The 13,593-nt window shown below is 40.9% G+C and overlaps 1 pseudogene; it reads left to right on the top strand.

Annotated features, from left to right (window-relative positions):
• Positions 1-6,680: 6,680 nt before the first annotated feature.
• Positions 6,681-6,798, top strand: LOC120594686 (uncharacterized; annotated as a pseudogene).
• Positions 6,799-13,593: the final 6,795 nt, after the last annotated feature.

Below are 13,593 nucleotides of genomic sequence, written 5' to 3' on the forward strand. Positions count from 1 at the left end.
ACTATTGAAGTAATCACCCTAATAAATCCAGTACCTATCTGTCACCATGCATAGTTATTACAATACTACTGATTATCTTCTCCATGCTATACTCTACATCTCTATGACTATTTTGTAACTACCAATTTGTACCTCTTAATCCCCTCCTTTTCACCAACACCCTCACCCCCCAATCTGAGAACCATCAAAATGCTCTCTATATCTATGAGCTTATTTCTGTTGTTTGTTTGTTTATCCTGTTCTCTAGATTCCACATATGTCATTTCCCTTTTTCTGACTTACACCACTAAGCACACAATACCCTTCAGGTCCATCCATTATGTAATTCCAGATATAAGATTTTATGGCTAGTAATATTCCATCTTGCCTATTGTATGTAAATAATGCTGCAATGAACATATGATTCACATGTCCCTTAAAAGTAGTGTTTAGGTTTCTTCAGATAAATATCCAGAAGTGAGATAACTGGGTCCTGCTTTGCTCTGGTTATAGACTTTGTTTTAAAGTCTATTTGGTCTGCATCCTTTACTTTCAGTCTGTGTATGTCTTTCAGTCTGAAGTGAGACTCTCATAGGCAGCATATGTAAGGGTCTTGTTTTCTTATCCATTCAACCACCCTTTCTTTTGATTGGAGCATTTAATCCATTTGCATTGAAAGTAATTGTTGCAAGATATGTAGTTATTGCCATTTTAACGTTCATATTTTTACTGTTTGTTCTTCTTCTTCTTCTTAAAGAAGTCTCTCTAACATTCCCTGTATGTTAGTGTTGAGAAACTCCTTTAGCTTTTTCTTTTCTGGGAAGTTCTTATTTGTCCTTCTATTCTAAATGATAGCCTTGCTGGGTAGAGTAATCTTGGTTGTAGGTCCTTGCTTTTCATCACTTTAAATATTTCATGCCAATCCCTTCTGGCCTGCAAAGTTGCCATTGAGAAATTAACTGACAGTCTTATGGGAGCTCCCTTGTACGTAGCTAACTTCTTTTCTCTTGCCACTTTTAAGATTCTCTCTTCATCTTTAACTTTTAAATTTTGAATTATGATGTGTCTTGGTGTGTGCTTCTTTAGATTTATCTTGTTTGAAAAATCTCTGCGCTTCCTGGGCTTGTATGTCTAGTTCCTTCACCAGGTAAAGGAAGTTTTCCGAAATTATTTCTCGAAATAGGTTTTAATTCCTTGCTCTCTCTTCTCCTTCTGGTATCCCTACGATGTGAATGTTGGTATGTTTGATACTGTCCCAGAAACCCCTTAAACTATCCTCATATTTTTTGGATTCTTTTTACTTGTTACTGTTCCAATGGGGTGTTTTCTGCTACCTTATCTTCTAACTCGCTAATTCGATTCTCCGCTTCATCTAATCTACTATTAATTCCTCCTAAGGTAGTCTTCATTTCAGTTATTGTATTCTTCATTTCTGCCTTGTTCTTTTTTATGTTTTCTGTCTCCACTTTTATCTTTTCTATCTCTTTGTTAAAGTTCTCACTAAGTTCATTTACTCTTCTCCTATGTTCATTGAGCATCCTTAAAGCAGTGTTTCGAACTCTTTATCTGGTAGGTTGCTTGTCTCCATTTTGTTTAGTTCTTTTTCTAGATTTCTCCATTTTGTTTAGTTCTTTTTGTTCTGTTCTGTTCTTTTATTTAGCATAAATTTGGTTTTTGTTTTTTGATCCAAACTGCTACTCTGCCTTTTTATTGGTGATTTCTGTCTGCCTGTTAGTCATCTTACTCATAGTTATGGATATTTTTACTTTTTTTTCAGGCAGAATGACCACCTTTAGTATTTCCTGTAATACAGGCCGTGTGGCGGAAAATTCCCTCAGCTTCTGTATGTCTGAAAAGGTCTTTATTTCTCTTTCATATCTGAAGAAGAACTTTGTTGGATATATTATTCTTGGCTGGCAATTTCTCTCTTTCAATAGTTTGAATATTTGGTTCCACTCACTCCTAGCTTGTAAAGATTGTGCTGAAAAGTCCAATGATAATCTAATGGATTTTCCTTTATAAGTTATCGCCTTCTTTTCTCTATCTGCCTTGAGAACTTTCTTTGTCATTAATTTTTGACAATTTTAATATAATATGTCTGCAGAAGGCCTTTTTGGGTTGAAATAATTAGGTGTTCTGTTTGCTTCTTAATTTCAAGGATCCAGTTCTTTTCATAGGTTTGGGAAATTTTAGACTATTTGTTTGAATGTGCCCTCTGTTTTCTTCTCCTTCTCTTCTCCTTTTGGTATACCCGGTATTCTTATATTGCTTTTTCTGATGGTGTCAGATAGTTCTTGTAGAGTTCTTTCATTTTTTTCACTCTCAACTCTTTCTCTACTTCCCTCTGCATCATTTCCAGATTTCTGTCTTCAATATCACTAATTCTTTCCTCCACCTGGCCAGCTCCATGTTCTAAGCTTCCTATTTCATTCTTCATCTCTTTTAATAAGTTATTCGTCTACAGAAGTTCTAGTTGGTTTTGTTTCAGAGTTTCAATTTCCTTGGTAAAGTATTCTTGTTGTTTATTGATTTTGTTTCTAAGTTCTTTGAACTGTCAATCAGAATTTTCTTGCAACTAGCTGAGGTTTTTTTTCAGAAGTGCAATCTTGAATTCTCTGTCATTTAATCTTATTTTCTGGAAATTTTTCATTTCCCTTCTGAGCTGCCTTGTCATCTCGGTTGTTCACGGTGTTTGATGGACTATTTCTTAGCCTAGGCATTAATGGGTATTTACTCAGCTTTTTAAAGAAAATTTATTATATAGAGATCTCTCTTTAGCAGGTTGATAAGGTTTTTATTTTGATTTCCAGTAGGTGGCGTCCAAATCTCCTGCACTGCTCAAGACTCCTGGATCTCTGCTTTTAGGTTAAAATAACCTGGATTTTGTTTGTTTGTTTTGTTTTGTTTTGTTTTTTAGTGAGCTGTGTATCTCTTCTGTGACCAGGTCACCTCAGTCCCAGGGCTCCACCCCCATGGGAGAATGTTAAGGGCAATAGGGGTCTGAGCCTCTGAAAAGGCCCTGAAGTCCCGGTACTGCCCCAGCAGTCAGATGTGATGATCCACTACTTCCTTTCAAATCAGCCTGACTGAATGCGGGTGGGGTGGATTGGGAGAGACCAGCTATGTGTGTAGCTCTTTTCCTTCTGGTAATGCTGTCCCTCAAGTTTTAGCTGTCTTGCTTCTATATCTCCATCCCTATCACTGGGACGGGCTAAAGTGTATGTTTCAGTACTGGTTGAGCAGATTCCCCTGAGGCTCAGTGCTAGCTCTGGGAGGATAGGGGCGGGTGTGAATATACTCTTGGATAGTGGAGTAAGGCGGTTTCTAAGACACAGCTATCATCTTTCCCACTCAGTCTCTGCCCTGCTCTCTGCTCTGATCACTGGCCACGTGGAATATGCTAAGCACTCAGGCAGGACTGTTCAGTGCTTCAAAGAGCCAAGAAACTGCCACATAATTCTTCCCTCCCCCTCATCCTGCAGGGAGCTCTGGGCTTCATCCCACAGTGTCTTCTTTCCTCTCTCTTTCCACCTCCCTGACTTACACGATTGGCCTACCTTCAGATGCTCTGATGCGCAGACTCTCAGATGTGCTTGTGTGCAAGTTGGGTGTTATTTGTTGGACTGTAGCTGTTCAGCTTATAGTAATTCCATGGGGAGAGATCGGGGAAGATCCCTCATGCTGCCACGCTTCTGGTGTTACTGTTATCCTCACTTTGCAATTAAAAGTTTGCTAAATGCACAGATTTTAAAATATTACACTGCCAAGCCTGAGTTTGGGAGCAATTTGATTTCTGTGGTTCCCTCTGATAAGCTCAGCCTTCAGAAGGCACAAGGAGAAATTGACTCAGGTGGTAAAGAAAGCAGCCCCAGGAAAACACTTGGCCCTGGCAGCTATCCAGGCCACTCTTGGCACCCAAAGTGCCCAGTAACTGTGACGTGTCTATCTAGCACTACAGCAGTATGATGAATTGCACCCAGCGAATTAGTCAAGCTTAGATGTGGCAATATCACCTGTGCCATCCATCAGACATAATCTCCATCCAGAGGGCCTACTCAGGTCCAACCTGCCCACTGGCCACCAGCCACTCTATTGCCTGGCCTTGCTTTGGCCCAGAACGCACCTGGCACAGCAGCACACCGTCAGGACAGGGCAGGACACCGTCATTTCAGAGCACCCAATTTTTCCCTGCTCCCAGGGCCCCATTATTCCCACACTGGACATCAGGGAAGCTCTTGAGAGATCAGTTGAATCTGGCAGAAGTGGAAAGCTGCCTGTGGCCTTATGCATTCAGCTCTCACATGCTCCAGCACTGGGCGCTTTCCATCTGATGAGACCCAGCATGGCCACTGGAACAAAGCCGTGGGCTATATCCTAATGAAAGGGGGCCATCATCCCCACCAGGGGCAGAGCCACGGGGCCATCTGTGGTCTGACACCTGTCAAGTTGCCTGCTAGGCGAGGCTCTGGCTAACAGCTTTGTTAGAGAAAGCCACTTATGACAGGCCGGACATGGGCAGAGCTACACAGCACAGTGCGTGATCCAAAAGTGGAATTTGAAAGAGAGGAGGAGACCCACTTACAGACTCAGAGGAGTCACTGAAGGTAGAAACTGTGATTTGTTTTGGCAGAACTTTTCAACATACGAGCCCAACCCCTCAGCTTTCAACAACGGCTTCATTTGAGTATAATTCATGTAACATAAAACACATCCTTTTAAGGTGTTCAATTTTGTGATTTTGGGGATACTCACAAAGTTATGCAACCTTCAGCATTATCTAATTTTAAAACATTTTCATCCGCTGAGATTTTGACAAGGATTGCATTGAACCTGCAGCTCAATTTGGGGAATATATTGCCATCGTAGCAATAGTTATTCTGTCTTCCAATCCATGAAAACATGAGAGGTCTCCATTTCTTGCGGTCTTCTTTAATTCCTTTTAATGATGTTTTTAGTTTTCATTATACAAAGTGCACTTCGTTTGTAAAATTTAGTCATAACTATTTTTTATGCTGTTGTACATGGAACTGGTTTCTTAATTGCATTTTCAGATTATTTATTGCTAGGGTATAGAAATACGACTGATTTCTGTATATTGATCTTATATCCTGCATTATTGTAACCTGAACTCAGTTATTAGCTCTAACAGTTTTTTGGTGGATTACTCAGAATTTTATTTGTTTGTTTATTTGTTTAAAGTTTTTTTTTTTTTAGGTAAAATTTATAATACTTAGGATTTTCTATACACAAGACCATATCATCTGAGAAAAGAGTTTACCTCCTCTTTTCCAATTTAAATGTCTTTTATTTCTTTTCCTTTCCTAATTTCCCTGGCTAGAACCTTCAGCACAATGTTGAAGAGAAGTGGTGACAGCAGCCTTCCTTGTCTTCTTCCTCATTCTCAGGGGAAAAGCATTCAGTCTTTCATCATTAAATATGATGTTAATGTGGGAATTTCACAGCAACTCTTTAACAGGTTGATGAAGTTCCCCTCTATTCCTTCTTCAATGAGTGTTTTTATCATGAAAGAGTGTTGCATGTTATCAAATGCCTTTTCCACATCTACAGAGATAATTAGGTGGTTCCTGTCCTTTAGTCTATTTACATTAATTGATTTTCAGATGTTGTGGCAGGCTGATTAATAGTCCCCCAAAATCTCTGGAACCTGAGAATGTTATCTTACATGCCCCCCCAAAAAATTATTTTGAAGATGTCATTAAGCTAAGGATCTTGAGATCAGGAGATGATGCTGTATTACTCACTCTGCAAGTGCTTCTCTCCAGGCCCCATTTTACTAATTAAAAAAAAAAAAATACTGAGAGAGGTGACTTGTCTACATTTTTAAAGTTATTGAAGAATTGTAAGGAGGAAGCCTAGCCCAGCGAATTCTCCTTTTGCACACATCCAGCTTCTGGAATTTCTGTCCTTAATCCCAGAGGCTACAAAGCTGTGACAGAATCACTTGAGAAGAGGAAAAAAAATATTTCAAAAAGCCACAAAAGGCAATAATTTTCCCAATCCGCGTTCATGTATACTGTTAATAATAAAAGCTGATGTGTCTGCCTCAAGCCTTTCACTGGGGAGGCTCATAGTCAGGTAAGAGACAGAAGACAGACAAATTTCAGTGGAAGTTAAAAAAGTGAAAGTTGTCAGGAAGAAGTCAGGATTAAATGAATTTAGAAGAGAGAGAAATGCCTTCCTAGCTAGGGAGTGTATCAGGAGCCCCACATGGAGAGAGAACTATAGATGATGTCACAGGCACCAGCCCTTTCAGCAATGTTTCAACCTTGCTGGATACTCAGGCACCACCTGGAGCTACTTTGCAACTGCAAAAAGTTAAAGGTGTTACTCATGTCACCTACTACCAGGAACCCATCTCAGCATTTCCTTAATGGGAGAAGCATCAGAGGCAGGGTCTAATCAGAGGTAGCCTACAACTCACCGGCTCCAAAGGCGAGGAAAAAGCCTTTGTCAGACAACTCCTCCAAAACGGCCTTCACCCGCTTCCCCATTCTCTCATTCCGCTTGTAGATAAGCTCCTGGTGGAAGTAGTTGTCAATCCCCTGAGCAGTAATGCGTTCCTGAGGTTGTAGCGTGGAATTAATAAAATTGGGAACCTCCATCAAAATAAAAAGATAAAATTAAGGGCAACAGAGTTATGAATGAAGTTGCTTAATATGAGCATCAAATCACCCAGCCTAATCTACGGCCATGCCACTCTGAACAAGCCCAATCTCGTCTGATCTTGGAAGCTAAGCAGGGTCGGGCCTGGTAAGTACTTGGATGGAAGACCACCTAGGAAGACCAGGATTGTAAACTGACAAGGTCCTTGCAATCTGTGAGGTCAACCAAAGGTTGCCTCGCTTAAAAACAAATAATAAAAAATAAAAAAATAAAAATCACCCAGCCCAGAGGGTAAAGATGCTGTCAAGAGAAGGAGGAAGAATGACACACTATTCTTGGAGTCTCCCACTTGCTACTTTTCAATCTGGAACATCATCCTCTGTAACCCAAGTGAAATGTTTTAAATAAAGTACACTTAAAGAACTCTTTGGCTATTTAAAACAGTATCTCTGTTCCATTTAAGTGTTTGATGCTATGTGTTTATATAAGGAAACCATAACTGTGCATAGTACATCCATAGTTTTAATTTGTTTAATTCACACATGCTTTTTTAAATAAAAATAACTTTACATAGTTAAATACTTTAGAATCAATAATTACAATTCTACCAAATACGCGAAATTTCTATAAACATGCAATTGTTTTATAAATTCCATACATTTAAATGTTCATTATTTCTCCCTCTTGCTTTTGCCAATGTTCTTTGCCCTCCTGGCAAATATTTCACCTGATTCTGGTACACATGTTAGCCACTTTCAGTATTTTGGCTCACAGCAGAGTGCTATTACCCCAAAATTGTGACACAGGGGTGGTTCTTGCAACCCAGTGGCTGTCGGTATAGCTGACACTGAGTTCTTTCCTCACCCTGTCAGCCGTCTGACTCCCCAATCTTCGGCCTCCCAACCCCTTATCCTGGGTTTGCTCTCCTCTACCAAGGGACTTAAGGTTAACCACTACCTTAGTCAAACGCAATGTAGGTTATCTACCCTGCCTACTTCTCCTATTTCCAGTAGCCTTTCAAAGACCTTCCATACATCCTCACACTCTATAACAGTTTATAAAATTTCCATTTTTATGGATAACATATCTCCTTTTGCTATTTCCTTAAAGAGATATCTTTTGTTTTCAAATCAAAAGTTTTATCTTCTCCTTTATCATCTTTTTTTTTTTTTATCATGTCATTTATGGAAGATCCTCCTGTCCATTTCCCAAAATCTCTTTTCTTCAGCAGAGCACTTCCCTTTGTACCAGCCGTTCCACACAGGTGCCCAGAGGATGCGGGGAGAAGTCCTACTGCCATCCTGCTCTACCTTCTAAATGCCAAACATGACCTACAACCTGCACCGCTCAGCCCTGGCCAGCCTGGCCCTCATTCCTCAATGGCAGGCACATTCCCCATTCCCCACACCACCTGCAAGGCCCTGCGCAGGACAGGTACAGAGGAGCCAAAGGAAAGAGATGTATAAGACATCTATTCTCTAATTGCTCCATCAGCCTTACTATTTGCCCACATAACTTCCAAATCCCCCACCCATGCTAACTTTTTTCTACTGCTTCAAATTTTAATTTTCCAATTAATCTTGACCTTTCTCTCCACTTCTCTCACTCCCACCAAGAGTACGCATAAGAATTATTTCTTTTTTAGTATATTTCTGTGTTCCTTTCCTCTTGCTTGCTTTGCTCTGGTTTCACTTTCTCCCATTCTAGACTCTCTAGAAAGCTCATTATGTCTTTTGACACTTGTGTGGCAATGCTGGATTCAGCCTCTATTGTCCCTTTCCCCAGTGTTGTCATTCCTTTTTCACCTCTTATATTCACTCACATTTCCTTATGACAGGGTCCCCACATCTAAGAGACCTAGATAGCACCACGCACACCCACCAGCTCCCTTCTCTTTCTCCAGCGTACTTCTGTATGAGGACACTGGTCCTGCATGAGGGGAAAACACACTTCCTTATCTCAGAAGCTTAGCCAGCACTTGACACTTCTACATGACCTTAGTAGCAGGAGGTGGAGAAATCATGGTTTGTCTCATGGAACTTTGTTGATAAAAGCATAACAAATATCCATCCTACCTCCCTCCTGTAGAGAATTTGCAATCCTCTGAGCTCTGACCAGCTACTTCCTTCCCCTTGATGGCCCACAGGTAAAACCTGTCCTGTGTATACACTCACTGCACAGATCAGACATACCCTGCAATACTGCAGGATGGAATCCATGTCTGGAAATGCTGGTAGCCTTCCCTGCCTCTTATGGGCCACTTCTGTAAGAATACCATGGACACTTCAGTTGCATCATGCTCACACGTTCCTAGAAGCCACTAAAAACTGCAGAAAAAGTTTTGTTCCATCATTTCTCAAAGGTGTTACCTAAGTCAGCCAGGGGCTTTCAGACTCTGTCCCTTCCCCTCTGTGAGAGTGGTATCATGCTGCTGATGTCTATGCCATGAGGCCTGCTGCTGAATCCCTTGAAGCTTTATCCTTTGACTGGGATCCTGGAATTAACTTTAATCAATGCCCCTCTCAGTTCTTAAGTTTCATAAAGAATAGCTTTGTTAGCTGCAACATCTCACTCAACATCTAACTCGGCACAATTTTATTTTTAAGGCCCCTCATGACTTTGTTCCTTTGTACACAGATGTCTAGGTGTAAGCAGGTAATGTCTTTATTCTTGTATTTAAATGCATGCTGAGCTGGGCAGAGGACAAAGGCCCTCACCTGGGAGCTGTCATGGCTGAAGATGACAGAGCTGAGGTCCCCACAGTTGTAGTGTTTGATGAGATCCTCTGTCGTGTAGAGGATCTGAAGACTGCCTGCTCACAGGCTGTCCTGCTACAGAAGGGTCTTGTTCAAAGCAAAGATGACCTGAAAGAGAGGAGAGAAAACATAGGTCCCTTTAAGTTCACTGACACAGCAATTAGTATCTGACGTCTTATTTCTTTCGTCTGTGTTTGACAATTGCCTCTCTTCTGTGACACAAATTCCTGGTCAGCATCCAAAGAAAAAAAGGACATTTCTGCCCAAGTCAGCCCCCATTAGGTCACCTGAGGCAGTGCCTTAACAGGGACAGAACTCTCCCATAAAAATGACCAAGAAGTGGGAAGACCCAAAGAGCTGGCTTGTGAGGAACAGCTAATGCAGCTTGGGAGGGGGCACAGGGAGAGACTGGGGCACATAGATAGATGAACATACCAATGGGTTTCAATACATGAAGGACTGGACAAGAATATATATACAATAAACGTGAGTCTTTTCTAACCATCAGTGCAGCATTTTCCAGCTAATGGATTCATTGGGTCCATGGGAAGTTAATAAAGGTTATTGTGGGGAAAAAAAGGGGATATGAGGGCTAACAAAATTAAACAAGTTTTATCTGTACAGAACTTCTTAGAGTCTCTGATCCATTAATGTGTGATGTGTTCCTCCCCAAGGCGGGAGAGAGTATGCTGGGTCTCTCAAACTTATTTGAGGAAAACGTCACAAGAGAAGAATTTGCTGGAACATCTTTTGGGAAAATCTAGATTCAAGGAGTTTTACAAAGCAGTGAATTCTTCATGGTTCTGGAGAGTTTGGTCAGAGGAGAAGTAGGGATTCCGGCACCAGGTGAGAACTGAGGCTGGCTACCCTCTACAAGGCCCTAACAACACTACTGAAGATGCTGTGTCATTTTCTCTCTCTCCCCAGGTATGATACACACCACCTGTGACAGCTGCGCTTCCACAGACTCCCCAAGGAAATCAGTGTACAGGATACTGCCTCTGTTGAAATAGCCCCTCCCACTTTGCTCATATGCAGACAGGCAGTGAGTCTGAGTGCTCTGCCCATGAAGTCTTCAGCAGGAAGTTTTCAATTCTCCAGAGACCATACAGGTCTCAAGTCACCAAATGACCCTATGCAGCCCAATCCCCTTTCTTTCTCCTTTCACACTTTCTCCTCGTTTTGAGTGAAGAGACCAGAGGTTTGATTTGCTTCCCACAGGCCACTGCGGCATGGACCTGCCTGCTGCGCATCCTCCTTTCACACCTCTGCCTCCCTAGGTTCCTATCCCTATCATGAGGCCTTAACCAAAAGGGAGGTGGCAGGTCTCTCTTTGTAAAATACCCTCCTCTTCTCTCCTCTCTTCGAATGACAGGTCCCACTTCTCCCTGACAGAGGCACTTCCAGCCTCTTCTGGAGGTCAGCTCACCAAATATCTGCAGACCAGCCTCTCCTGTCTGGGGACAGGAACTTCTGGGCCATATTCCCATCCTCCTCACCCCTCTGCTAGTGACATGAGTTAACAGAGAAGCAAATACACCCAGGCACATGGCCACAAATTATGGTCTAAGTGAGGAAACTCAGAGAGTTGAGCACCACAGAAATGAGCACCTCGATTCAAAAACTATACCATCAGCACCTCTCCACCCCCACTGAGAATTGCTAAATAACTTTAGATTCACTGGAGGAAAAAACCTTTGGAAGGAAGAGGGACCTTATGAAGCACCTCCCAGGTATGCCAGGCCCCAGGCACATTCTGTCTCAATCAAACTCCTCTAAACCACATCTGATTGACTCACAATACCTGCTGATGGATTTTGCTATTCTAAAGGCATTCAGAAGGAGCCCAAGTTACCTGTTACTAAAAGACTTGCAAGAGTTCCCGTTGATTCCGAAATGTTTTTCTTAAGGTGTTCTTGATATTAGAAAAGACTGAGCCATTTATTTTAATGGACATACCAGTCTGCAAATGGGGAACACTGTATGGCCACATCACAGATTAAATAAGAACTTTGTTTATTCAGACCTTTCTCAATATATTTCATATTCAAATGTCATTCACCTTAAAGACATTTCACCTGTTCATGAGAGGCTTACAAAGCCTTGCTAGGATGTTTGTCTTTGCTTTTTATGTTTACTTTTGATGATTAAGCTTTTTAAAAAAAGTTTGCATACCAAAACTAAGCCAAAACATTAACGAATTTTGATTGCTTACTGAGTACCAGGCCCCTGCTAAGTGCTTTGCTTATGTTCTCATTTAATCCTCCCAATATCCTAAGGTAGTAAATATTGTTAAATCTATTTTAAAGATGAAAAAACTGAAGCAAATAGTAGTTCGATATCGTTTAAGGTCACATAGCTTAGTAAACCAAGATAGAGATTTGAACCCAAACAGTCAATACCGGAGTCTAAGATCTTCACCACTTTGCCGTACATGAGGTATGTTATTACCAAGTAGCAGTAACTGGCTTTTGCCATGTGGTCTAATTTAAATTATTAGACTTAAGTTAAAGAATTAGGAATCTGAAATTAGGGAGAAAAAAGGGAGGGAGGATGGAAAAATGGGAGGGCGGGGGGGGCGGAGGAAAAGAGAGAGAGAAGGGAAAAGGAAGACAGAAAGGGAGTGAGAATGAAAAGTGTGCTAAAGCTTTTTGTAAACTAAGATTAAGAGTAACACACATATTATATAGATAATCCAGAAAACAGAAAAGTATAGAAAGAAGTGGTAAACTGCCATAATTTCAACATGCAGTTTTAACTGCATTTAACAACTTATAAGTATATTATGAGTATTATTTCCCTTCAGTTTAGTCTATACATTTTATACAGTTGATTATATTATACATAAAATTTAGCATCCTGCACTTCTTTTTTGACAGTGTAGGCATTTCCTCACATGACTAAAGCTTTGCTTAGCTTCAAATATTATGTGATGTGCCATAATTTAGCTAAACTTTCTATTTCAAATATTAGGATCTTTATTTAAAAAAAAAAAAAGATCATGAATAACACACCATCAGGAGCATCTGCAAGCAGAAAGTTTTTCTGTCTTCAAATTATTTCTTCAGTATAGATTCCTGAGACCAGGGCTATCGAATCAACAGGTATGAATCATTCAAAAGTTTTTAGAAACACTTATTTATTTTTGCTTTTTTAATAAGACAATTTTTATTCTCCATTAGAACTTAAATACAGAAAGAATTAACACAGACAATCTCCTAAAGCCAATTATATAAAGAGGCCCCATGGATGCAGCCCCAGCAGTAGGCCCAGGACACAGTACTGCTGTGACTGCACGCCCCCTACCCCTTCTACTTGGAAGGCTCTTCCTACCCTTCTCTACATGGCAAACATACACCTCTCTTTTGAAATCACACTGGAGAGTCTCCTCCTTGATGAAGCCTCCATCACTAACTCCCAGGCACAATGAGTCCCATCTCCTGTGGCTAAGGGCATCTTGTGACTAACACACCACTAATGGCATTACCCGGTTTTGTCACCTCAAGAGCATCAACTGTGTCCAACTCACCTCTGTATCTTTACCATCTGGTACACAAGACTGGTATACTGTAAACGTTCAATAAGTTTTGACTTAATTAATAAATTTTAGAAATGATTCCAAAGACCTAAAGTCTGAGGCAAGATAAATACTCATAAAAGAAGCCTGATAAAATCTCACTTGCCAAAACAAATAAGGAAGCATTTCCAGTAAAGCCAGACACAACAAATTTATCAGGAAAGTAAAATTGGGGTGGGGGGGTGGTGCTGTGCCTGAGCCTTGGAAATTTACAGAATCTCCTAACAGGGGAGTGAACTCTTACCCTAGAGACTCACATTTTATTTGCGCTCACCTCTCAACCACTTTGGAGGTCTGCATTAGGGCTTGTTCCTTGAGTATTCGTCCAGACCAAGCCTCCATTCTCTCAAGTTCTCATATTCTCTCCTTGTATCAGTCAAGATTGATTAGCTATGTCACAAATCAAACCTGAAATCTCAGTGGCTCGGCAAATGTGTACAGCTTGCTCACACAAAGTCTGAGTGGGTCAGTGGCTCTTTCATCCATCTAGTCCATTAGGAATCCAATTTTGTTTCCCTGCGAAACTGGCATCCCAACATATAGTTTCCAGGGATGCCATAGCAAGGGAAAGGAGTGAACATATACCAGCTCTTAAATGCCTCAGCCTGGAATGCCCACATTTTATTGGCTAGAAGTAGTCACATGGCCTTGCCTAAA

The sequence above is a fragment of the Pteropus medius genome, unplaced genomic scaffold (assembly GCF_902729225.1).
Source record: "Pteropus medius unplaced genomic scaffold, Ma_sr-lr_union100, whole genome shotgun sequence".
Classification (NCBI taxonomy): Eukaryota; Metazoa; Chordata; class Mammalia; order Chiroptera; family Pteropodidae; genus Pteropus; species Pteropus medius.